Genomic DNA, 24,487 nt, shown 5'->3' with positions numbered 1-24,487 from the left:
GACATGAGTTTGAGCAAGCTCAGGGAGATGGACAAGGACAGGGAAGCCTTGTCCCTGCAGTCAATGGGGTTGCAAAGAGTCGGACACGACTGGGTGACTAAACAAAAACAACTTTCATGGTATAATTTCGATGAGACTCATCTGCATTGTTTCTTTCATAAGCTTTTTTTTTTTAACTTAAAAAATTTCTACATAGTATCCCATTGTACTAATGCATTACAGTCTTTCTGTTCCTACTGATGAACATTAGGCTTACTTTCAGTTATGTCTGTTACGAATAAAGCTGCTGTGAACATTCTTGTATGTATCTTTTTGTGGACATATCTTTTTTTTTTAATTTTTTAAATTTAATTTTATTTTTTAACTTTACAATATTGTATTGGCTGTGGACGTATCTTCTCATTTGTTTTGGATGCATACAGAGCCATGCTTGCCCACACACAGGCACACAGACATACATACATGCGTCTAGAATCATTTTCTCAAGCGTTATGCTAATTTGTATGTTAACTGGCCATGTAAGAGAATTCCAGTTGCTCCATGTATTTGGTCTCTGTCTTTTAATTTTAGTCTTTCTGTTGGTGCGTAGTAGTATGTGTTTGATTTTGTAGTAGTGTTTGATTCTGTAATATTTTTATGTACCAATTGGCTGTTTGCATATCCACTCTTCTGTCTTGCATTATCTTTCACTTGGTTCTAATGTTGATTTGTGTTTTTCTTATTGAATTAGAGGTTTCTTTATATATTGTAAGTAAGAGTCCTTTGTTGGATGTGTGCATTGCAAATAGTTTCTTCAGTTTTGTAGTGTACCTTTATACCCCTAGGTGATGAACTTAATGAGCAAATGTTCTTTTTTTTTTCTAATTTATTTATTTTTTATTGAAGGATAATTGCTTTACAGAATTTTGCTGTTTTCTGTCAAACCTCAGCATGAATCAGCCATAGGTATACATATATCCCCTCCCTTTTGAAATCCCCTCCCTTTTAAAACCCCCTCCCATCTCCCTGCCCACCCCACACCTCTAGGTTGATACAGAGCCCCTGTTTGAGTTTCCTGAGCCATTCAGCAGAATACAGCTATCTATTTTACATATGGTAATGTAAGTTTCCATGTTACTCTTTCCATGCATCTCACCCTCTCCTCCCCTCTCCCCATGTCCATAAGTCTGTTCTCCATGTCTGTTTCTCCACTGTTGTCCTGTAAATAAATTCTTCAGTACCGTTTTTTAGATTCCGTATATATGCATTAGAATATAGTATTTATCTTTCTTTTTCTGACTCACTTCTCTCTGTATAATAGATTCTAGGTTCATCCACCTCATTAGAACTGACTCAAGTGTGTTCCTTTTTATGGCTGAGTAATAGTCCATTGTGTATGTGTGCCACAACTTCTTTATCCATTCATCTCTCAGTGGGCATCTGGGTTGCTTCCATGTTCTAGCTATTGTAAATAGTGCTGCCAGTGAACAATGGGATACACATGTCTCCTTCAATTTTGGTTTCCTCAGGGTATATGCCTAGGCGTGGGATTGCTGGGTCATATGGTGGTTTTATTCCTAGTTTTTTAAGAAATCTCCATACCATCTTCCTTAGTGCCTGTATCAATGTACATTCCCACCAACAGTGCAAGAGCGTTCCCTTTTCTCCACACCCTCTCTTTGTAGAATTTCTGACGATGGCCATTCTGACCAGTGTGACGTGACCTCTCATTGTAGTTTTGATTTGCATTTCTCTAATAATGAGTGATGTTGAGCATCTTTTCATGTGTTTCTGAGCCATCTGTATGTCTTCTTTGGAGAAATGTCTATTTAGGTTTTTTCCCTACTTTTTTTATGGGGTTGTTTGTTTTTCTGGCATTGAGTTGTATGAGCTGCTTGTATATTTTGGAAATTAATCCTTTGTCAGTTGTTTAATTTGCTAGTATTTTCTCCCATTCTGAGGGTAGTCTTTGCACCTTGTTCATAGTTTCTTTTGCTGTGCAAAAGCTTTTAAGTTTAACCAGGCCCCACTTGTTGTTTTTCTTTCCCTTACTCTAGGATGTGGGCATAGAGGATCTTGCTTTGATTTATGTCATTGAGTGTTCTGTCTATGTTTTCCTCTAAGAGTTTTATAGTAAATGTTCTTAATTTAATGAAATATAGTTCATATTTTTATAGTTACTGCTTTTTGTTGAAGTTAATGCTCTTTTTTGTATAGTTAATGCCTTGTTGAAAACATTTTCACCTGTGCCATAGTCAGGAAGACTTTTTTCTGTGCTTTCTTCCAAGTTTTATTATTTTCCCTCTATATGTAGATCTCAAATATTTATTTGTGTATAGTGTGATAAAACGGTCATGGCTTATATTTTATATTCTGCATTTTTCATTTAAAGACCTTCTTTCTTCATGTAATTTTTCTTCTGGCATAGACTTGAGCTTTTCCAGCAAATATTAGGACAAATTATGGTATAGAAAAACTCCATCAGATGATGCTGGAGACTTTCTCAAACATCCTTTTTCAAAATGCGGTCTTTATAGTAGTTAATTTTTGTGCTCAGTTTTATACCTTCTCCTTGGGGAGTTTAGGATCAACCTGTACACACTGCTGTATTTAAAACAGATAGCAAACAAGGACCATCTGTATAGCAGAAGGAACTCTGCTCAATGTTATGTGGCAGCATGGATGGGAGGGTAGTTCATGGGAGAATGGATACCTATATATGTGTGGCTGAGTCCATTGCTCTCCACCTGAAATTATCGCAACATTGTTAATCAGCTAATGTTGTTGTTCAGTCACCAAGTTGTAGCACGCCAGGCTTCCCTGTCCCTTACCATCTCCCAGAGTTTGCCCAAGTTCATGTCCATTGCATCAGTGATGCCATCCAACCATCTCATCCTCTGTTGCCCTCTTCTACTGCCTTCAATCTTTCCCAGTGTCGGGGTCTTTTCCAATGAGTCAGCTCTTCCCATGAGGTGGCCAAAGTATTGGAGTTTTAGTATCAGTCTTTCCAATGAGTATTGAGGGTTGATTTCCTTTAAGATTGACTGGTTTGATTTCCTTGCTGTCCAAGGGACTCTCGAGAGCCTTCTCCAGCACCATTGTTCGAAAGCATCAATTCTTCAGCACTCAGCCTTCCTTATGGTCCAGCTCTCACATCCGTACATGACTACTGGAGAGACCATAGTCTTGACTATATGGACCTCTGTTGGCAAAGTGGTGTCTTTGCATTTCAATACACTGTCTAGGTTTGTCATAACTTTGCTTCCTAGGAGCCATCATCTTCCAATTTCATGGCTGTAGTTACTGTCCGCAGTGATTTTAGAGCCCAAGAAGAGGAACTGTCACTGCTGCTACCTTTTCCCTTTCTATTTGCCATGAAGTGATGGAGCTGGATGCCTAATCTTAGTTTTTTTTAGATTGAGTTTTTTTTTTTTTTTATAATTTTATTTTATTTTTAAACTTTACATAATTGTATTAGTTTTGCCAGACATCAAAATGAATCTGCCACAGGTATAAGTTTTAAATCGACTTTATCACTCTCCTCTTTCATCCTCATCTTTAGTTCCTCTTCACTTTAGCTCCTCTTTACTAAAAGCTCCACTTTTAGGCTCTTTAGTTCCTCTTCAGTTTCTGCCATTAAAGTGATATTTTCTGCATATCTGAGGTTGTTGATATTTCTCCTACCAATCCTGATTCCAGCTTGTAACTCATCCATTCCAGCATTTCGCATGATGTGCTCTGTGTATAAATTAAGTAAACAGGGTGACAATAGACAGCCTTGCCGTATTTTCTCAATTTTGAAACCAGTCATTTGTTCCATAAGGTTCTAACTGTTGCTTCTTGACCTGCATACAGGTTTCTCAGGAGAGAGGTGAGATGGTCTGGTATTCCCATCTCTTTAAGAGTTTTCCACAGTTTGTTATGATCTGCATTGTCAAAGACTTCAGCATAGTCAATGAAACAGAGGCAGTAGTTTTTCTGTAATTCCCTTGCTTTCTCTATGATCTGTGGAATGTTGGCAATTTAATCTCTGGCTCCTCTGTCTTTTCTAAACCTAGCTTGAACATCTGGAAGTTCTCAGTTCACATAATGCTGAAGCCTAGCTTGAAGGATTTTGAGCAAAAGCTTACTAGCATGGGAGATGGGTGCAATTGCCCGGTAGTTTGAACATTCTTTAGTACTGCCCTTCTTGGAAATTAGGATTAAGATTGAACTTTTCTAGTCCTGTGGCCACTGCTGACATAATTGAGTACAAATTTGCGGACATATTGGGTGCAGCACTTTAATAGCATCATCTTTTAGGATTTTAAATACCTCTGCTGAAATTCCATCACCTTCACTATCTTTCATGGCAGCAGAGCTTCCTAAGGCCCACTTGATTTCACACTCCAGAATGTCTGGCTCTAGGTGAGTGATCATACCATCATGGTTATCTCGATCATTAAGGTCTCTTTTGTACAGTTCCTCTGTGTATTCTTGCCATCTCTTCTTCCCCTGTCTTCTGCTTCTATTAGGTCCATACCATTTCTGTCCTTCACTGTGCCCGTCTGAATGAAATGTTCCTCTGATTTTTTCAGTTTTCTTAAAGAGATCTTTAGTCTTTCACTTTCTCTTGTTTTCCTCTATTTCTTTGCATTGTTCATTGAAGAAGGCCTTATCTTTCCTTGCTATTCTTTGGAACTCTGCATTTAGTTGGGTGTACCTTTCTCTATCTCCCTTGCTTTTTGCTTCTCTTCTTTTCTCAGCTATTGGTAAGGCCTCCTCAGACAATCACTGTGCCTTCTTGGGTTTCTTCTGCTTTGGGATGGCCTTGTTTGCTGCCTCCTGTGCAGTATTATTAACCTCTGTCCATAGTTCTTCAGGCACTCTGTTTACTAGATCTAATCCCTTGAATCTGTTTGTCTCTTCCACTGTGTATTCAGAGGGGATTTGGTTTAAGTCTTACCTTACTGGCCTAGTGGTTTTCCCTGCTTTCTTTAGTTTAAGCCTGAATTTTGCCATAAGGAGCTGATGGTCTGAGCCTCAGTCAGCTCCAGGTCTTGTTTTTGCTGACTTATACAGCTTTTCCATCTTCGGCTACAAAGAATGTAATGTAATCAAAAACGTGATCCACAGGAGGAGGGAATGGCAAACCACTCCAGTATACTTGCCGTGAGAACCCCATGGACTATATGAGTAGGCAAAAAGTTCACATAACTAGGAATAAATTTAATGGATAGACTGTCTACACTGAAAGCTCTTAAGACATGACTGAGAGGCATGTACAAAGATGTTCATAGTACAATATTCGTAACAGAAATGAAAAGCTACTCAAGTGCTCATCAGCTTTAGAATGCTTACATATACTTTGGCATATTCACACATTGTGATGCTGTGCAGCAGTGAGAATAATGAACTACAGCTACTATCAGTGCAGTATGAACGGGTCTCGTGTGATTCTAATTCTCTAGACTGCAAAACCAGGCAGGTAATCCTTGATTTTGGAAGTCAGCGCAGTAATGACTTTTTGGGAGGAGGACGATGTCTGGAGGGCGAACAAGAGGATTCTGGGTGATGGTGATTCCCTGTTCTCAGGCTGTTTACATGGGTATTTTCAGATTGGGAAAATTTATCTAGGTGTGCACTTATGATATTTATACACTTTTTTGTCTAAAGCAATAAAAAGGTTTTCTAAAAAACTGTTTTTGTATATGCAGATGGTAGGTTAACATTGAGTATTGAGTGCCTTAGATCAGTAAATCAGATTGGTTTGTCATTTGATGGTACTACATATTAGCAGTGTGACCTTGAGCACTCAGCGGGAGCACATGTGTGAACTGCTCCCTTATTTGTAAAATGTGGATAATATTATCATTTAGTTGTATCAAGAATTATTATGGCACATAAGTGTCACTGAGAAAATGCTCATTTGCCTCCCGTTAAGGGCTGTGTATGTGAATGTGTGTAAAAACTATATGTGTGTATATACATATATAAATATATATATATATATATATAAATAGGTGTACATGTACACATATATTTATAATAGCAACAACTCAGTGGATTTTATATTACAACTTGTGATTAGATTATCTTTCTACAAATGAAACTATCTCTAAATATATGTTTATAGTTTACATTTTGAGAGGAAAGTATAACTATATATTTAGCTATGTTAAAACACAGCAGAGTTCATTCAAAATTTTTACAGTAAGATTGTGGCCATATATTTTTTTCCCTCTAAAAGCTTTTATGTATAATAAAATGAATCATTAGTTACATTTAGATTGTTATAGATGATAGGTTTGGGTCTAATAATGATTTTTCTCTCTTTGTAGCTCGTCAGATTTAATCAGTGGGTAATCAGACATTGATGGAAAATGAAATTCAGGGTTATACTTTACATTTTCATATTTGCATACATCAGTCTGAAGACCCGAGCCATTTTATAGTCCAAAATAACAGAAATATCTTTGATATCCATCCACATAGTCATTTACACATTCATTTATTTAAATATTGTTGAGAGTGGCTATTTCCCACTATTATTTTAGGCACTGGTCACATCATTGGTTCGGAGAAGGCAATGGCACCCCACTCCAGTACTCTTGCCTGGAAAATCCCATGGACGGAGGAGCCTGGTGGGCTGCTGTCTACGGGGTCGAGGAGAGTTGGACACGACTTCACTTTCACTTTCACTTTTCACTTTCATGCATTGAAGAAGGAAATGGCAACCCACTCTAGTGTTCTTGCCTGGAGAATCCGAGGGACAGGGAGCCTGGTGGGCTGCCGTCTATGGGGTCGCACAGAGTCAGACACGACTGAAGCGACTTAGCATATCACTGGTTAAAACAAAGGCTTCTGGCTTAACAGAAGCCTTTCTAGAGGAGAGAGACAGTAAATAATTTATGTATCAAGTATATGTCAGATCATGACAGAATAAGGGGATAGTACATGGGAGATGGGGGTTCCCTACAAGATGATTGAGGAATGCTCCCCTTTTAAGATGATATTTGAGCAGAGATGTTAGGGAAGGAAGAGGAGATCATATCATTGTGAAAGGGGTGAGCATTCTCTGCCTGACCAGCAGGATACCTGCTCAAATGACCCAAAATAAGAATTTTGAAAACATATCTCTACTTCAGTGGAGTGTTCTTCTTTTGTTTTGTTTGCCTTATTTTTGTCTAGTTTGACTCACCCCAAATGGCCTTTCATATTGCTGAAACCATAGCAATGATTCAAATGACTAGTTCTGAGTGTTGTGGTTCTGGATTCAGTATATCTAGTTCTAGCTCATGTTTTTGGAATCCTTGCTTTTAAAATGTATTTATATCATGAGCAAACTTCAGTTTTTTTTTTGCCCCAGAAGAACATAGAGCTATTGTATGTCATTTTTAGAACTTTTCAGATGTCAGCTGTTAATCATCAAGTTTCTTCTTTTCTTAACAGACCGAAAACCCCAGATGATTCATAAAGCATGTGTACTAATTACATTTATATTATATTTTTAAGGTAAATATAATGTGAAAAAGAGACATCATTATTTAGGTTAATTGTTCAGCAATTCAGAACTCAGTGTCTTTAATCTTTTTCAACATTCTAACCTAAATAGATAATTTCTTAAAAAAAAAAAAAAGTTATCCTGTGAGATTAGCAGGAATTTTTGGAGAGAATTTTAGGGTGGACAGGACCTTTAGAGCTCTTCTAGACTGCTTCCTAAATGTTGGTGAGGAAGTCTTGAGAAAGGTGGGGTGCCTTGCAAAACTAGATCGGACAACCATGAACTGCAGGTTCTGAAACCAATGCCATCTTCCTTGTTCCTCAGGCCAGCTTTAGATCATGGTGTTCCCACAGTGTAAAGAAGAGCTGAAGTCATGATTATTTGTGCAAGTAATCTCTGAAATGTTTTATACATATGGAGTTTGTTCAAACAGCTAACCAGATTTATTGAGATATAATTTGCATGGGATAAAATGTACTAATTAAGCATGCAATGTGATGAGTGTACAGTTGTGAAACTGCCACCATAATCAAGATGTGGACCATTTTCATCACCCCAGTTTTGTTGTACTCCTTTGCAGTGAATTTGCACACTCACCCTTAGCTCCAGGCAATTGCTAATTTTTTATGTGTCTGTAGTTTTCTCTTTTAAAAAATATGCTGGATCGAGGGTTCTGGGCTATCACGAGCACTTCTGGGAATTTCTCAGTTGGCCTGATCCTGGAAATTGGCTGCAGGATGCATGCAGGCTCTCGCTCTGTCTCCCTGATTTCTGAGGAAATGTTTTCTACCTTTGCTCAGCTTGGTCTCTCCTTGGTCTCACCTCAGCCCTCCTATCACCAGAAAGAGACAACAGGAACTCAGATATGGAAGCTGATACCCTGGCCCCACCTTAGACTAATGAAACTAGAGTTTTTGTATATTGGGACCCTGCATTGATATTTTCTAGATATCAGGGTGTCAGCCAGGATTGAGAACCACTATTTTAAATGGTTTCAGTAGAGAAAAAGAGATAAGAGGAAAATTAATAAGCTAGGGTCCAACTCAAGTTATAAAAAGGAAAGAAAAAAATAACCCCAAGGGAAGGAGGTGATTAAAAGCAGCAGTTAATGAAGCCGGAAAGTTCATTAATACAGTAGAGAACATCAGCCAAACCAACACATGGATCCTTGAAACGACTGATAAGATTGATCAAACTCAGGAAAGCCTCATCAGGGAAAAGGAGAGAATGTATAAATAAATAGTATTAAGAAAAAAGAGAGCAGCCACTGAAGAAACAATAAAACAATATTATGGAAATGTTATGCCAATAAGTTTGAAAACAGATGAACTCTCAGAAAAAGATAACTTACCAAACTTGATTCAAGATATGGAAAGTCTGAATTGTATTATAACTAGCCTAAATATATAATTTATCATCTAAATCTAGTACTTTTGAAAAATTTACTCAATATATGTAAATCAGTGGTGCTCCCTGTCTATAACTGTTTAAGAAATTAAAAAACCTTCCTAGAAGGGATAGGTCAAGCTCAGATGGTTTTAAATGGGAGTTCTACAGAAGTTCAAGGCCAGATAATTTCAATCTTACACTTTTCACCATTGATAACAGTTAATTACCCCAACTCATTCTGTGAGGTCAGTATAACTTCATACTGAAACTAGCCTAGGACAGTACATTAACAGAAAAAATTACAGATCAATCTCATGTACGAATATAAATGGCAAACAGGATACAGTTCAGTTCAGTTCAGTCTCTCAGTTGTGTCCGACTCTTTGCGACCCCATGAATCGCAGCACGCCAGGCCTCCCTGTCCATCACCAACTCCCAGAGTTCACTCAGACTCACGTCCATTGAGTCAGTGATGCCATCCAGCCATCTCATCCTCTGTCATCCCCTTCTCCTCCTGCCCCCAATCCCTCCCAGCATCAGAGTCTTTTCCAATGAGTCAACTCTTCCCATGAGGTGGCCAAAGTACTGGAGTTTCAGCTTTAGCATCATTCCTTCCAAAGACATCCCAGGGCTGATCTCCTTTAGAATGGACTGGTTGGATCTCCTTGCAGTCCAAGGGACTCTCAAGAGTCTTCTCCAACACCACAGTTCAAAAGCATCAATTCTTCGGCACTCATCCTTCTTCATAGTCCAACTCTCACATCCATACATGACCACAGGAAAAACCATAGCCTTGACTAGACGAACCTTTGTTGGCAAAGTAATGTCTCTGCTTTTGAATATGCTATTTAGGTTGGTCATAACTTTCCTTCCAAGGAGTAAACGTCTTTTAATTTCATGGCTGCAGTCACCATCTGCAGTGATTTTGGAGCCCCCAAAAATAAAGTCTGACACTGTTTCCACTGTTTCCCCATCTATTTCCCATGAAATGATGGGACCAGATGCCATGATCTTCGTTTTCTGAATGTTGAGCTTTAAGCCCACTTTTTCACTCTCCAATTTCACTTTCATCAAGAGGCTTTTGAGTTCCTCTTCACTTTCTGCCATGAGGGTGGTGTCATCTGCCTATCTGAGGTTATTGATATTTCTCCTGGAAATCTTGATTCCAGCTTGTGTTTCTTCCAGTCCAGCGTTTCTCATGATGTACTGTGCATATAAGTTAAATAAGCAGGGTGACAATATACAGCCTTGACGTACTCCTTTTCCTATTTGGAACCAGTCTGTTGTTACATGTCCAGTTCTAACTGTTGCTTCCTGACCTGCATACAAATTTCTCAAGAGGCAGATCAGGTGGTCTGGTATTCCCATGTCTTTCAGAATTTTCCACAGTTTATTGTGATCCACACAGTCAAAGGCTTTGGCATAGTCAATAAAGCAGAAATAGATGTTTTTCTGGAACTCTTGCTTTTTTGATGATCCAGCAGATGTTGGCAATTTGATCTCTGGTTCCTCTGCCTTTTCTAAAACCAGCTTGAACATCAGACAGTTCACAGTTCACATATTGCTGAATCCTGGCTTGGAGAATTTTGAGTGTTACTTTACTAGCGTGTGAGATGAGTGCAATTGTGCAGTAGTTTGAGTATTCTTTAGTTCAGATATGGTCAAATATCTGAATGGATATTTGATATCTGTGGAACAGACAGATTGCTCAGAAATAGAGCCCTGCTTGTTCTGTGATAGAAGTGGCATTCTAAATCTTTGGAGAAATGATGTAAATATTCAATAAATGGTCGTATAATAATAGCTTTTTAAGATGAGGGATAAAAAGAAATTGGGTCTCTACTTCATACCATTCACAAAAATCAGGTCCATATGTTTTATATATTTAAATACAAAAGAGTAAACTTTAAAACTTCCAGAAGAAATGTTGAGTGCCATAAAGTTTTACAAATTTGTCCTTTGTAAGACACCATGTAGGAAGTGAAAAGACAAAGCATAAACCGAGGGGAGCTGTTTCTGACATATGTAATTGACATAGGGTTAGTTTCCTGTGTATTTGAAGAACTCCCTCAGTTCAGTGGGAATCAAGAAAGACAAACAGCATACTAGGAAATTAAACAAAAGAAATGAATAAGTGTTTATTGAAGAGATAAATGGCAAATAAATGTGAAAATAGCAGGGTTTTTTTTTTAGTAATCGTTGTTGTTCAGTTGCTAAGTGATATCCAACTCTTTGCGACTCCATGGACATGCCAGTCTCCTCTGTCCTTCACTGTCTCCTAGAGTTTGCTCTAATTCATGTCCATTGAGTCGATGATGCTATCTAACCATCTCCTCCTCTGTTGCCTTCTTCTCCTCCTGCCCTCAGTCTGAAAGCGTCAGTTTGAAAGCATCAGTTCTTTCGCAGTCAGCCTTCTTTAGGGTCCAGCTCTCAAATAGGTACGTGACGACTGACAAAATCATAGCTTTGACTGTATAGGGGCTTCCCAGGTGGCTCAGCTGGTAGAGAATCCGCATGCAATGCAGATGTGGGTTCGATTCCTGGGTTGGGAAGATCAGCTGGAGAAGAAAGTGGCTACCCACTTCAGTATTCTGGCCTGGAGAATTCCATGGACTGTATAGTCCATGGCATCGCAAAGAGTCGGACATGACTGAGCAACTTTCACTCACTTGACTATATGGACCTTTGTCGACAAAGTAATGTCTCTGCTTTTTAATACGCTGTCTAGGTTTGTCATAGCTTTCCTTCTAAGGAGTGAGCAGCTTTAATTTCACCATCTGCAGTGATTTTGGAGACCAAGAAAATAAAATCTGTCACGGCTTCTACTTTTTCCTCATCTATTTGCCAAACAGTGATGGGATTGGAGGCCATGACCTTAGTTTTTTGAATGTTGAATTTTAAGCCAGCTTTTTCACTCTCCTCTTTAACCCTCATTTACTTCCTGTTCACTTTCTGCCATTAGGTCTAGTATCATCTGCATATCTGAGGTTGCTGATATTTCTCCCAGAAATCTTGATTCCAGCTTATTTAGTAATAGGGAAATACAAGTTAAATTCTCAATGAGATACCATTTTTATGCTATTAGATTGACTCTAGGTTACTGCTAAAGTTATGGATCAGAATGAACACTGTGGATGACTATACACTCATAATTCCACTGTGGACAGTAGTTATACTATCTTATAAAATTGAACACTTGTATATCCTTTGAGCAGTTTCTCTTCTGCAAATATATCTTAGAGAAGTTCTTGCATATTTGAGTCAAAGGAAATGTACAGAAATATTCATAGCATGGAACAACCCAAATGAATCTCAATAGATGAATGTGGTAAAACCATATACTGGAATATTTTCCAGCAATGAAATGAATGTCTCATAGCTATATGCACCAGCCCATATTAAATGAGAAAAAAGCAGGCTGCACAATTCTATCTGTCATATAATAACCAATTTTATAAAGCTCAAAAACAAAAATAATACATTTAGGGATATGTATGTGTAATAGGACTGTGAAAGCAGAGCCAAAGGAATAAACCATTCAAAATCCAAAATACTGGGTATATCTAGCGAGGCTTATCGAGGCAGATTAAATTGAGTTAGTAATATCCTAATTTTTTAAGTTCAATATTACATTTATGTGTATATTTTATCGTAGTATTATGCTTCATAATTTACTTATATGCCAACAATCTTTTGATTACATCAAAATACAGCAAAATTTAATAATAAAATGTTTTAACTACAGTGGCAGAGTATTTAGAAAATAATGGCTCAGGGAAAACTATGTATTCACACCTTATTTTTCAGTTACTCTCTTCTCAGATTGAAGATAAGGGATTTGAACTCTTCTATTAATAAATAAGAAAAAGGAAGGTACATGGACTATGTATTCAACTCAGGGAGTTCAAATGAAAGCAGCATGGAATGGAAAAATTAATGTGTTCATAAAATTAGATGGCAGAACAAATTTCAGAGCTTAAACGTTTTTGCAGAGGCAGATGGAGCTATGCAACAAGATCAGGCAACTACAAAATGTCCAGAGGATCTATGTCTGGAGGTATACTCCTGTGGGGAGCTGAATCCCCATGTAGGAAACTTCTAGGCAGAGAGATGGGTGAAACCTCTGAGACTCTGGGCCATGGCCTGTGGTCCAACTGTGGTTACAGGGACTGGAGGGCTTGGTCCTTCAGCCTGAGTGTAGGTGGGTAGGATTCGGGTGGTGGGTTCCTAGACAGGGAGTCTCTGGTCACAAACAACCTTATTCTTCATCCTTCAGTGCCGTGCACGTGTTATTTTATTCTCCCCCATGAATGTGCCTTTGTCTTCAACATAAAGCTGGCAAGATTTTGTTGAATTAGACCATTAATTAAAATGTGGGTACATTCTCTTTTGTATGTGAAACTGGACAACTGAAAAGCTCAAGTTTTAACTACTTTACATAGAAGTTTAAATCTGAACTCCTACCCTTTGCGTCTTACAGTTTGTTGTATCCAGGCTATGAGCCCACTGCAAGAAAGTGAAAAGTGAAAGTGTTAGTCGCTCAGTCGTGCCTGACTGCGACCCCATGGACTGCAGCCCACCAGGCTCCTCTGTCCTTGTGATTTTCCAGGCAGGATTCTGGCGTGGGTTGCCATTTTCTTCTCCAGGGGAATCTTCCCGACCCAGGGATTGAACCCAGGTCTCCTGCACTGCAGGCAGATTCTTTACTGACTGAGCTACAAGGGAAGCACACTGCATATTCTGTTCAAATGAAGAAAAAATTGCCCAAGATGTCGTGCCTCAGCACTCTACAGACAGGAAAAAAGCTGCCGCTTGCCAGGAAATATTAGCATTCTGTTGTGATGTTTCAAAGGTTTTGCAGATATTTATTTTCTTTGGTCTTTGGTGTAGTCATCTTATGATTACCCAGACTACTGTAAGGGGAAGGTGCGTGGTTGGAAGAGGGAATTTAAGGGTAGATCATAAGCAAGACAGCTTTCTTTCTCTTCTTTCCATGGAGCACCTCTGTTCTCATCTGTTTTGTATATTGAGGTTCCTTGTGATACTTCCCAACAAAAGAGTTTTTATCAATTAAAAAAAAAATTTGAGGGAATTTCCTGGTGGCCCAGTGGTTAGGACTTTATGCTTTTATTGCCAAGGTCATGGGTTCGATCCCTGGTCAGGGAACTAAGATTCTGCAAATCATGTGGCATGGCCAAAAATCTTTTTAAAAAAACACAAAAAAAACAATGTTCAATTGCACTTTACTCATATTTATTGAGTTCTAACTTAATAAAGGGCTTTCTTGGTGGCTCAGATGGTAAAGAGTCTGCCTGCAGTGTGTGACCCAGGTTCGATCCCTGGGTCAGGAAGATCCCCTGGAGAAGGAAATGGCAATCCATCCCAGTCCATAGGGTCGAAAAGAGTCAGACACGACTGAGAGACTTCATGCAAGAACACAAACTTAATAAAAGTATTGGCAAGAGAATATCAGAATGAATGAGTGAAGTGATCCCGTGGTAAGAACATGTAATAGAGTCAGTTTTAATTAAGCTTGATATTTAAATTGTCATTAAATTTGATAATACAATATAATACAGAGGTGTGAAATTTACGGCAAATTTTTGTTGGGCTATATTTCCCATTTGAGCTTTTGGTTTCTAGAGATTTGTTTTTTGTTTTTTTTTAACATTTCACATAAATGATACCATCCAAGATAGTATAAAGTTAGTATAGAGTTCCCTAGTGGCTCCGATGGTAAAGAATCTGCAGGAGTCACAGGTTCAATCCCTAGGTCGGGAAGATCCCCTGGAGAAGAGAATGACTACCCACTCCAGTATTCTTGCCTGCTGCTGCTGCTAAGTCGCTTCAGTCGTGTCCGACTCTGTGCGACCCCATAGACGGCAGCCCACCAGGCTCCCCCGTCCCTGGGATTCTCCAGACAAGAACAGTGGAGTGGGTTGCCATTTCCTTCTGGACAGAAGAGCCTAGCAGGCTACAGTTCGTAGGATCACACAAAGTCGGACAACCTGAAGCAACTTAGCACGTTCTCATACATGCCAAGATAGTATAGTTTTTTGCATCTGGCTGTTTTTTTAACTGAACACTGTTTGAGGTTTATCAGTGTTGCGTTGTATGTCAATATTGTGTTACTTCTCATTAAAGAATAGTGTTCCGTTGTGGTTTTAATTTGTGTTTTTTCTTTTCCTTCAATTTCGTTGGGTTTTTAATCAATTAACTAGTCTTTAAGAGAAGAAACTCTCTAATGTTTGTCTTTTGTTTCATTCATTTCGGCTTAATTGATGTTTTCCCCCCAAGATTCCTAAGATTGGAATTTATAGAATTGATTTTTAAAGCTTTCTTCTTTACTTGCATTTAGAGCTACAGATCTTTTCTAAACACTGTTGTGTTCCTTGAATCATTTTGACATTTTCTAATTTCCCTCATTCCCTCTTTAATCCATGGGTATTTTAGAAGTATATTGTTTAATTTCCATATATTTGGGAGTTTTCTGAATACATTATTATTACTGATTTCTAGTTTATTTCCAATTGTGTTGAAAGAACACTGTAAGATTTCAGCTTTTTGAAATTTTTGAAGATTATTATTTTGAACTGGCACATGGTCTGTCTTGAAGATTTCATGTGTATGTACTGTTAAGGAATGCATTTTCTGTGGTTGTTCAATATAGTAGTCTGTAAAAATCATTGACCTTAAGTTTAATTTTGTTTTTTTCTTTTTTTTCAAATTGGATAATTTCTGTAGATCTATCTTATTGCTTACTGGTTTTTTTTGCTGCTGTTTCTGGTTTGCTTTTATGAAAGACTAGATTTATTTATTTTTGACCTTGCTATGTTTTTGTTGCTTCACGGGTTTTTCTCTGGTTGCAGTGCACGGACTTCTTATTGTAGTGGCTTCTCCTTTTTCAGAGCATGAACGCCAGAGCACGCAGACTTTAGTAGCTGCAGCTCCCGGGCTCTGGAGCACAGGCTCAAGAGTTGCGGTACCTGACTTTAGTTGCTCTGCAGTATGTGGGATCTTCCCGGACCAGAGGTCTTCTTGAACCCGTGTCTCCTGTTTTTGGCAGGTGGATTTGTGACCTCTGAGCCACCAGGGAAGCCCTCTAGTCTACTTTTGGTTGCACCTGATGAATGTTTCATTTCCAATAATGTACTTTTTAATTTTAGAATTTACATTTTGTTTTTAGGTTTTATTTCTTGAAGAATTGTGATTCTTAATTCATTATGATCATATGAATGATCTTATATGTCTTTCAATATATTTTCATTTGCTGCTTTAAAACCCTGTGTACTCTTGGTATTTCTTTTCTTGGTTATTGCTTACATTTCCATGATTTTTTGCATATATGATCGTATATGCAAAAACAGCTATCATTGCCTGGTAGCTGTTCTGGAGGCTGTATCGTGAATCTGAATTTTGTTGTCTTCCTTTAGAGAATGTTGACTTCTTTATTGGCTATCATTGTATTTACTGCTGGTTCTGGTTGATTGTTTCAAGGCTTGTTTTAAATTTTTGTTACCAGAAGTTATCAGTAAGGTGTGGCTTTTCTGAGGTCCCAGTTGAATACTCACTCAGTCTGTTTGACAAGGCCTGTCTTCTCTGAATTGTCAGAATTCATGTTCTCCCAGCTCCATGCAATCTTCATACTCTCTATCAACCCCCAGCTTCCAGGGTGCTGTTCTCTATCACATTTCCTGGAATCTCATCCAGTGAACATGTCAGTATTTGGCCAAAAACTTCAGGGTACCACGATGCAGATTCCTGAAGCTTCTTTTCTGGGCAGCTCCACGCTCTTCAGTACTCTGCCAGGCAAGCTCTGGTTGCCTCAGCAAACCCTAGCTTTATTCTCCTGCTCCTCAGCAAAGTGAGTCTGCCATGCTCTCCTGGGGCCCTACCACCCTGTGCTTAGTTTGGAAAGTTTCTCTAGGTAGAATGCCAGGGTGACTACAGAGCTCATTTCATGCATTTTCCCTCTCTTCAGGAACCAGAGTCCTGTACTCCTTGTCGCACATCTGAAAAACAACTGTGTCATTCATTTTGTCTAGGCTTAACATTATTTATGGTAGAAGGACTAATTTGATACCAGTTACAGCATCATGACTGGATGTCAGAGTCCTCTCTGTTTAAATTTAGGAGTTTACTTATTACAGGTACCTCTTCCTTTATTCAAGAGTCATTTGTGTTTCTGTTTGAAAAGTGTATCTGTTTATTTCCTTTGACCGCTTTTCTTCTATGATTTTAGCATTTTCTTATTGGCTTGTCAGTGTTCTTTACAAATAAATGAAGATTGACCCAGTGATGTGTTATGCACGTATTTGCTACTTTGTTGTTTGACTTTTCTTTTAATTTAAATTTATTTATTTTAATTGGAGGTAGTTACTTTACAATATTGTATTGGTTTTGCCATGCATCAATATGAATCCGCCACGGGTGTACATGTGTTGCCCATCCTGAACCCCGCTCCCACCTCCCTCCCCATACCATCCCTCTGGGTCATCCCAGTGCACCAGCCCCGAGCATCCTGTATCATGCATCGAACCTGAACTGGTGATTCGTTTCTTATATGATATTATACATGTTTGACTTTTAATGTTGTTTGTTAATGTTATATTTTACTATGGAAATAAGAGATTTTTATATAGTTTATAGGCTTCCAAGTTTTGTGTTACATTAAATACTTTCTCAACTCTAAACTTACAAGTTCTGTTTTATTCTGTTATTTTTATGGATTTAGTTTTGGTTATTAAGTCATTGATTCACCTGGAATTTATTTGATTTTTAAAGTTCACTTTTATTCTGTTACATTTATGGATTTAGATTCGATTATTAAGTCATTGATCCACCTGGAATTTATTTGATTTTTAAATGGTGAAAGTAGGATTTATGACTACTCAGTAATGCCAGTACTATTAAGTGAATATTCCATCTTTTCTCCATTGATCTGAATTGATCTGAAATGAAGTCATATTGAATTTCTGTGTATTTTTGTGTTGATTTCAGACCTCTTCATTTTTGCCTTTAGGTTTATTTACTCAAATACCAATGCCAAACTTTTAATTTTTGTAGTATTTTTATGTATTTAAATATTTGATTGGGATAATTCTTGCTTCTAGTTATTTTACCTTTTTTAAAAGGTTCCTTGCTATTTTGTTTTTTTTTTTCCCCTCCATAATAACTTCGTAATTAGCCTGTCTAGTTTCAAAAAACACATTGATTGCTTATTCTTATTGCAGTTACTTTGAATTTATAGGTGAATTTAGGAAAAATCAACATTTTTATGATTTTGAGCTTTTCTGTCTAGAAACATGTTAGGACTCAGTTTGTCCATCTGTCAGATTCTGTGTCCTTTGATAGTGTTTTATGAGTTTGTTCATGTAGACCTTGCAAAGTCCTTGTTATATTTATTCCTAAGTATCTCATCTTCTTTTGTTGCTGTTGTAAGCAGAATCATGTCTTCAATTCCATCTTCTAAGTGGCTATTAGTCTCTTACACTGAACGTTTTTCTTTTCTCAACAAATTCTAATCTGTTGATATTCGTAACCTTCACCTAAGTCTTGTTTCCTGCCTCTGTTTACTTACTTTTCTTACTGTCATTCACACAGATGTTTATTAAATGCTGGTAGGTGTTAGCCACTGAAGTGGCCTCTGGGTAAAGTGATGCAGAAGATGTAGTCCATACCCTCAAGTGCCAGTGATTTTATTGTCCTCTTATCTAAATTAATTTACATATTCATTTATCTATGCAGTTTCTGAACAAGTAAGTATTTCCTGAAAACCTGTATTTCCAATGCCCTGATAGACATTATGGGACTCACAGAAAGCACTCTGTTCAATTCGACTATATACATTCCAATATTTTAAATGTACTTTTCATTCCATTGTAAGTTCTTTCTTTGAGGAATGTGCTGTCTAGTTGGGAAGAAGCACCTTATGCAAATAGATAAGTAGTACTGCAAGATGATATTGGAAGGGTGGTTGACATAATTGGAACTCCCAAAGGAGAAGGAAGTGTGAGTGCAAATGTGCCTGCTGAGTGAAGTGGAGGCTTTAGGTAGATGAGGATGGACCACCTTGGCTTGAAAGAACAGTAGGAACAACGCTGAGGCAGGAGTGAAGGATGAGGGGGCCTCTGCAGTCATGGGTGGCCACGGAGGACTGGGGAAGATGTGTGTAAAGTGTATAAAATAGCACTGTGCTGAAAAATATGAAGTGTTCAAGAAAAAATTACTCTTAAATGCCTATAGTATATATACTATTATTCTGTATTATTTATTAACTGGGTGTTCCATATAATATGCCATAGACATATTTCTATGTCAGTATACAGAATTCTACTTAATGGTTTTAAATCTCATAAGTCTCTTCCCTATGCAGGCTTTTAAAGAAGCCTGTTAACTACCAAAGTAGTTAACTATTATTATTGTTACCTTGGCTAGATTATCCAATAGAATTTTTGTTTTTTAAATTGAAGTATAGTTTGTATACAATTACACACACACACACACACACACAGAGAACTGAATCATTTTGCTCACACAAAATTGTATACAAACGTGAACGAACAATTTTGTGTTAGTTTCAGGTATAGAGCAAAATGATTCAGTTCTGTGTATGTGTGTGTATATTGTGTATATACATATGTATTTATTCTTTTAAAGATTCTTTTCCATTATAAGTTGTTGTAAGATATTAAATATAGTTCCCTGTGCTATACAGTAGGTCCTTGTTGTTTCCCAACAGAATTTTTAATGAAAATTGTGAGTGTAGGCATCCTCTTGTTCCTGACCTGAATCCACATATCTCTACTGCTGACTGGGCAGTGATCAGATCCTATCTGAACATAGACTTCTGACTCACAACCTCTGCACCGTCCAGTCTCAAATGCCGAACCACCACCTCCGTATCCCAAATCAGTCAGGATTTAACTTCCTTAATTTTCCTCCCTGCTTCCATCTCAGGAATAGTCATAGAAAGCCAAATATCCTCCCCCAAACAATAACAAGGGACCTTGCCACCCCCAGCCTCCCCATGCCAACAATGTCCAATCAGTGCACTCGCAAAGCCTTCCTGTCTTTTCATTATAAAGCTTTCCCTGACAAAGAGTTCATCTCAAAAATATACAAGCAGCTCCTACAGCTCAGTTCCAGAAAAATAAGCGACCCGATCAAAAAATGGGCCAAAGAACTAAGCAGACATTTCTCCAAAGAAGACATACAAATGGCTAACAAAGACATGAAAAGATGCTCAGCATCACTTATTATCAGAGAAATGCAAATTAAAACCACAATGAGGTACCATCTCACACCAGTCAGAATGGCTGCTATCAAAAAGCCTACAAACAATAAATGCTGGAGAGGGTGTGGAAGAATTGGAACCTTCTTACACGGTGGGAATGCAGACTAGTACAGCCACTATGGAGAACCATGTAGAGATTCCTTAAAAAGCTGGAAATAGAACTGCCATACGACCCAGTAATCCCACTGCTGGATATCATATCTGGGAAACCAGAATTGAAAGAGACACGTGTACCCCAGTGTTCATTGCAGCACTGTTTATAACAGCTAGGACATGGAAGCAACCTAGATGTCCATCAGCAGACGAATGGATAAGAAAGCTGTGGTACATATACACAATGGAATATTACTCAGCCATTAAAAATAATACATTTGAATCAGTTCTAATGAGGTGGATGAATTGGAGCCTATTATACAGAGTGAAGTAAGTCAGAAAAACATCAATACAGTATATTAATGTATATATATGGAATTTAGAAAGATGGTAACGACAACCCTATATGTGAGATAGCAAAAGAGACGTAGATGTAAAGAACAGACTGTTGGACTCTGTGGGAGAAGGTGAGGGTAGGATGATTTGAGAGAATAGCATTGAAACATGCATATTAACATATGTGAAATAGATCGCCAGTCCAGGTTTGATGCATGAGACACAGGACTCAGGGCTGGTGCACTGGCATGACCCTGAGAGATGAGATAGGGAGGGAGGGTCAGGATGGGGAACACATGTACACCCATGGCTTATTCATGTGAATGTATGGCAAAACCACCACAATATTGTAAAGTAATTAGCCTCCAATTAAAATTTAAAAAAAAAAGAAACTTTAAAAAAAAATAAGCTTTTCCTCTCCCCTGCCTGTCTTTGCGTCTTTGCCAAATGCAACTGATGGTTGCTGACTCCTTTGCTTTAGCGGGTTGTGAATAACCTCTGCTTGTTCTCATTGGGGTGGTATTTGTTTATTCCCACACACTGCTAAGTACATCTTTTATTAATGAGTTTTCTAATGATTAATCAGCTCGGAATTTCTAGAATGAATCCTTCATCACTCGATTTTATTGTAATGTCAGTTACTCAACACATGTTTGTTGAGTGCCAAGTGTGAACCAGGGACTGTGTGAGGCTTAAGTGAGAGGGGAATAGCCCAAATGGATGTCTCCTGCTCCTGGAGAATATATGGGCTAGTAGGGAAGACAGACTCCTCATCAGATAGGTACACGCCTTGATTGTGGGGAGAAGGAGAAAAACGCTTCAGGAAACTGAAAAGGAGTGGGTGGGGAGGAAACCCAGAAGAGTGGGGTGTCCTATAAACCAAGAAGAAAGCAGCTTTTTCAAAAGATCATTTGTGTCAAGAGCCATGAAGAGGTCAAGTGCAAGGGGGTAAAGAATGAGTAGTGTGTTCTATTTCTAACCAGTCTTTCTCATATATTTTTTTCCTATGGTTATTTCTTCCAGCCTCATCTTTTACATTCGTATTTGAGTCTTTACAAGTTCTCTTATATCTTGAATTGATTTCCAACATGACTTCAGATTTTTCAGAAATGTGATATATAAAAGCTGCATATCAGATTCTTCCCTAATGTTTATTTTCTCCACCAGAAAATGGAAAATGAAATGCATTCCCTACTGATTATTGTCGTTTACTTGACAGCACTGGTGCTGAATGCATAATATTGCTCTGCATCTCTGCACCGTCAGCTAGAATGGGCTGGCTCTGTGAGTGGCACCTGTTAATTAACTAATGCGGAAAGATGTCACTGATGTGGAAGACTGTCATGGGATAATAGACCTGCTGTATACAGATGCTGAAATAACTTTCACAAAATAAGATTTTAATGAAGCAAATTGATTTTCAAGGCAGAGTGTCTTGGTGCCATGGCGATTTTCTCTCCCTTCTTTTTGTTTACTTATGCTATAGCCCTTTCTGTTTCTCTGTGGGAGAGATTCAACTTGGTATGTAAAACCCTCCCCATTAACTTTATCTTATATCTGTTCCTTTTGAAATAAATCTGGGTGTGTTTTATTTCATTCATCTATTAGACTGAATAGTTGTATTTTCCTCTTTTTCCCTTTCCAGTCATTTCAGTTACGGAATAGCATTCTTTCATAGTAGTAGTGCAGACCATGCGACCAGATGGCCTTGGCAGAGGCACCTCATCTTTCTCATCCTCAGCTTCATCATCTGTGAAATGGGGCTGTTACGGAGCTTTTTGGTTAGATAACGTTTAAAGCACTAAGAACAGTACCTGGCACATGACTAAGAGCCATATAGGTTTTTGCTGTTTTTACTGTTTCTCTGGCTAGTTCTAATATCTAAATGTTAGTGTAGAGTTTTGATGTATTGATTTACTTATTGTACTAATACTCACAGTTTGTTATCACGAGTCTTTATTGTAATGTATGAAAATAATTTTTCATGTAGAGTTTTAATAGGTTTAGAGAAAAACAATATTCATTTGCTACATTTGTGACTAATGATTACAAAGTATCAGAGCTAACAGAAACTTCAGATGTCACCTAGTGCTCCTTCGTCATCATTTTCTAATAAGGAAATTAAGGCCCGGTGAGAAGGAGTGGGTTGAGCACAGTCACTCTGTTAAATTCTGGAGGGCTGAGACCGGGATGCACGTCTCCAGGCTTCCAGTCAGTTGTGCTTTTTCTGCTATTACTTGAATGATAAGAGTTTTGCTCTCCATTTTTGACCAACCACAAATGAACCAGTTCATGAGCTTTCCCCCACGGAACGATGTACAGGATATAGAATATCTCTAATGTTCTCAAATTGGGTTCTCTGACATTTTGGTCTGTTGATGTGAGCTCAAAAGGGCATCTCATTGGTAGGCACAGTGGCTGAGGGCCTCTTGGTAAAGATGACAGACTAGCCAAGAGAAAGGAACTTTTGTTCCCTTTGGGTATTGGTTTCTTGTTGCCATAGTAACAAAGCTGCGGATTTTATGTCCTACAACAAGACAAAAACGTATTCTCTTACAGTTCTGGAGGCCAGAAGTCTAAAGTCATCTCTTGGCAGGGCTTTCCTCCTTCTGGAGGCTTCTGTTTCCCTCCCTTGAAAACCCAAGCTGAAGAGCTGCTGGAAGCTGCTGCATTCCTTGGCTTGTGGCCGCTCCCTCGTATCACTCCAGCCTCTCACTGCTGTTGTCACGTATCCTACTACTAGCTCCCATCTCCCTCCTGCCTCTTATGAAAACCGTTATGATTATGTTGGACCTGCTTGGATAATCCAGGATAATCTCCCCATCATGAGATCCTTAACTTAATCATGTCTACATAGTCCCTTTTGCCATTATAAGGTAACATTCACAGTTTGCAGGATTAGGGCATGGGTGTCTTTGGGGAGGGGGATTATTGTTTCTCCTACCACATTTTCAGAATACCATCAAAATAAGAGTCAAATCTGTTAATTTATTAACTCCAGGGGAAATCAGAAGTTTCCCAGAAAAGGAAAAATAATCATAGTTTTCTTTATGATTTATTTAGGAATAATGTTTACAGTCATAGCAGTGTAATCACAGAACATAATTTGATTAAAAGTAAGAGATAGGGACTTTTCTGGTGGTCCAGTGGCTAAGACTCTGCACTCCCAATGCAGGCGGCCCAGGTTCAATCCCTGGTCAGGGAACTAGATGCCACATGCCTCAACTAAGAGATACCACATGTTGATAAATAAATAATTTTTTATAAAAAAGTAAGAGATAATCATAGAGAGGGGGATTTTGTGCCTGTGAGGTGGGGGTGGGGAAAGACAGCTGCATTTATTTCATCACTGCATGGCAGGAAGTCATCAGATAATGTCTAAATTTTAAAAAATGCAAGTGTGTTATTTAGTAAGACAGAGATAAATAATAAAATGATCAAGTAAAAACAAAGCTAGTTGCCTCTGGGGAGAGAAGGATGACCTGGGAGTACAATGAGACTCTGATAAAAATAAAACTAAATAAATTGAAAGAAAGGGAACAGGACAGTGATAATGCATGGAGTCAAGAAAAGATGTTTTTGAACATCAAAAACCAGAGATCAAATTGCCAACATTCATTGGTTCATAGAAAAAGCAAGAGAGTTCCAGGAAAAACATCTACTTCTGCTTTGTTGACTATGCTAAAGCCTTTGTGTGGGTCACAGTAAACTGTGGAAAATTCTGAAAGAGATGGGAATGCCAGTCCACCTTACCTGCCTCCTGAGAAATCTGTATGCAGAGCAAGAAACAACAGTTAGAACTGGACATGGAACAACGGACTGTTTCCAGATTGGGAAAGGAGTATGTAAAGGCTTGTATATTGTCACCCTGTTTATTTAACTCACATGCAGAGTACATCATGTGAAATGCC

At 38.3% G+C, this 24,487-nt stretch overlaps 1 protein-coding gene and 1 non-coding gene across 12 annotated transcripts in view; both read left to right on the top strand.

The window, feature by feature from the left end:
• ULK4 (unc-51 like kinase 4) overlaps positions 1-24,487 on the top strand; it is a 521,313-nt gene that overhangs the window by 311,217 nt on the left and 185,609 nt on the right. The window lies entirely within an intron of this gene.
• On the top strand, positions 23,709-23,781 carry TRNAG-CCC (transfer RNA glycine (anticodon CCC)). The gene has a single exon. It is a non-coding gene; the product is annotated as a tRNA-Gly (tRNA).

The sequence above is a fragment of the Bos indicus genome, chromosome 22 (assembly GCF_029378745.1).
Source record: "Bos indicus isolate NIAB-ARS_2022 breed Sahiwal x Tharparkar chromosome 22, NIAB-ARS_B.indTharparkar_mat_pri_1.0, whole genome shotgun sequence".
NCBI classification, from domain to species: Eukaryota; Metazoa; Chordata; class Mammalia; order Artiodactyla; family Bovidae; genus Bos; species Bos indicus.
Note: the sequence above shows the minus strand (reverse complement) of the source record. Positions and strands in the feature narration are given on the sequence as shown.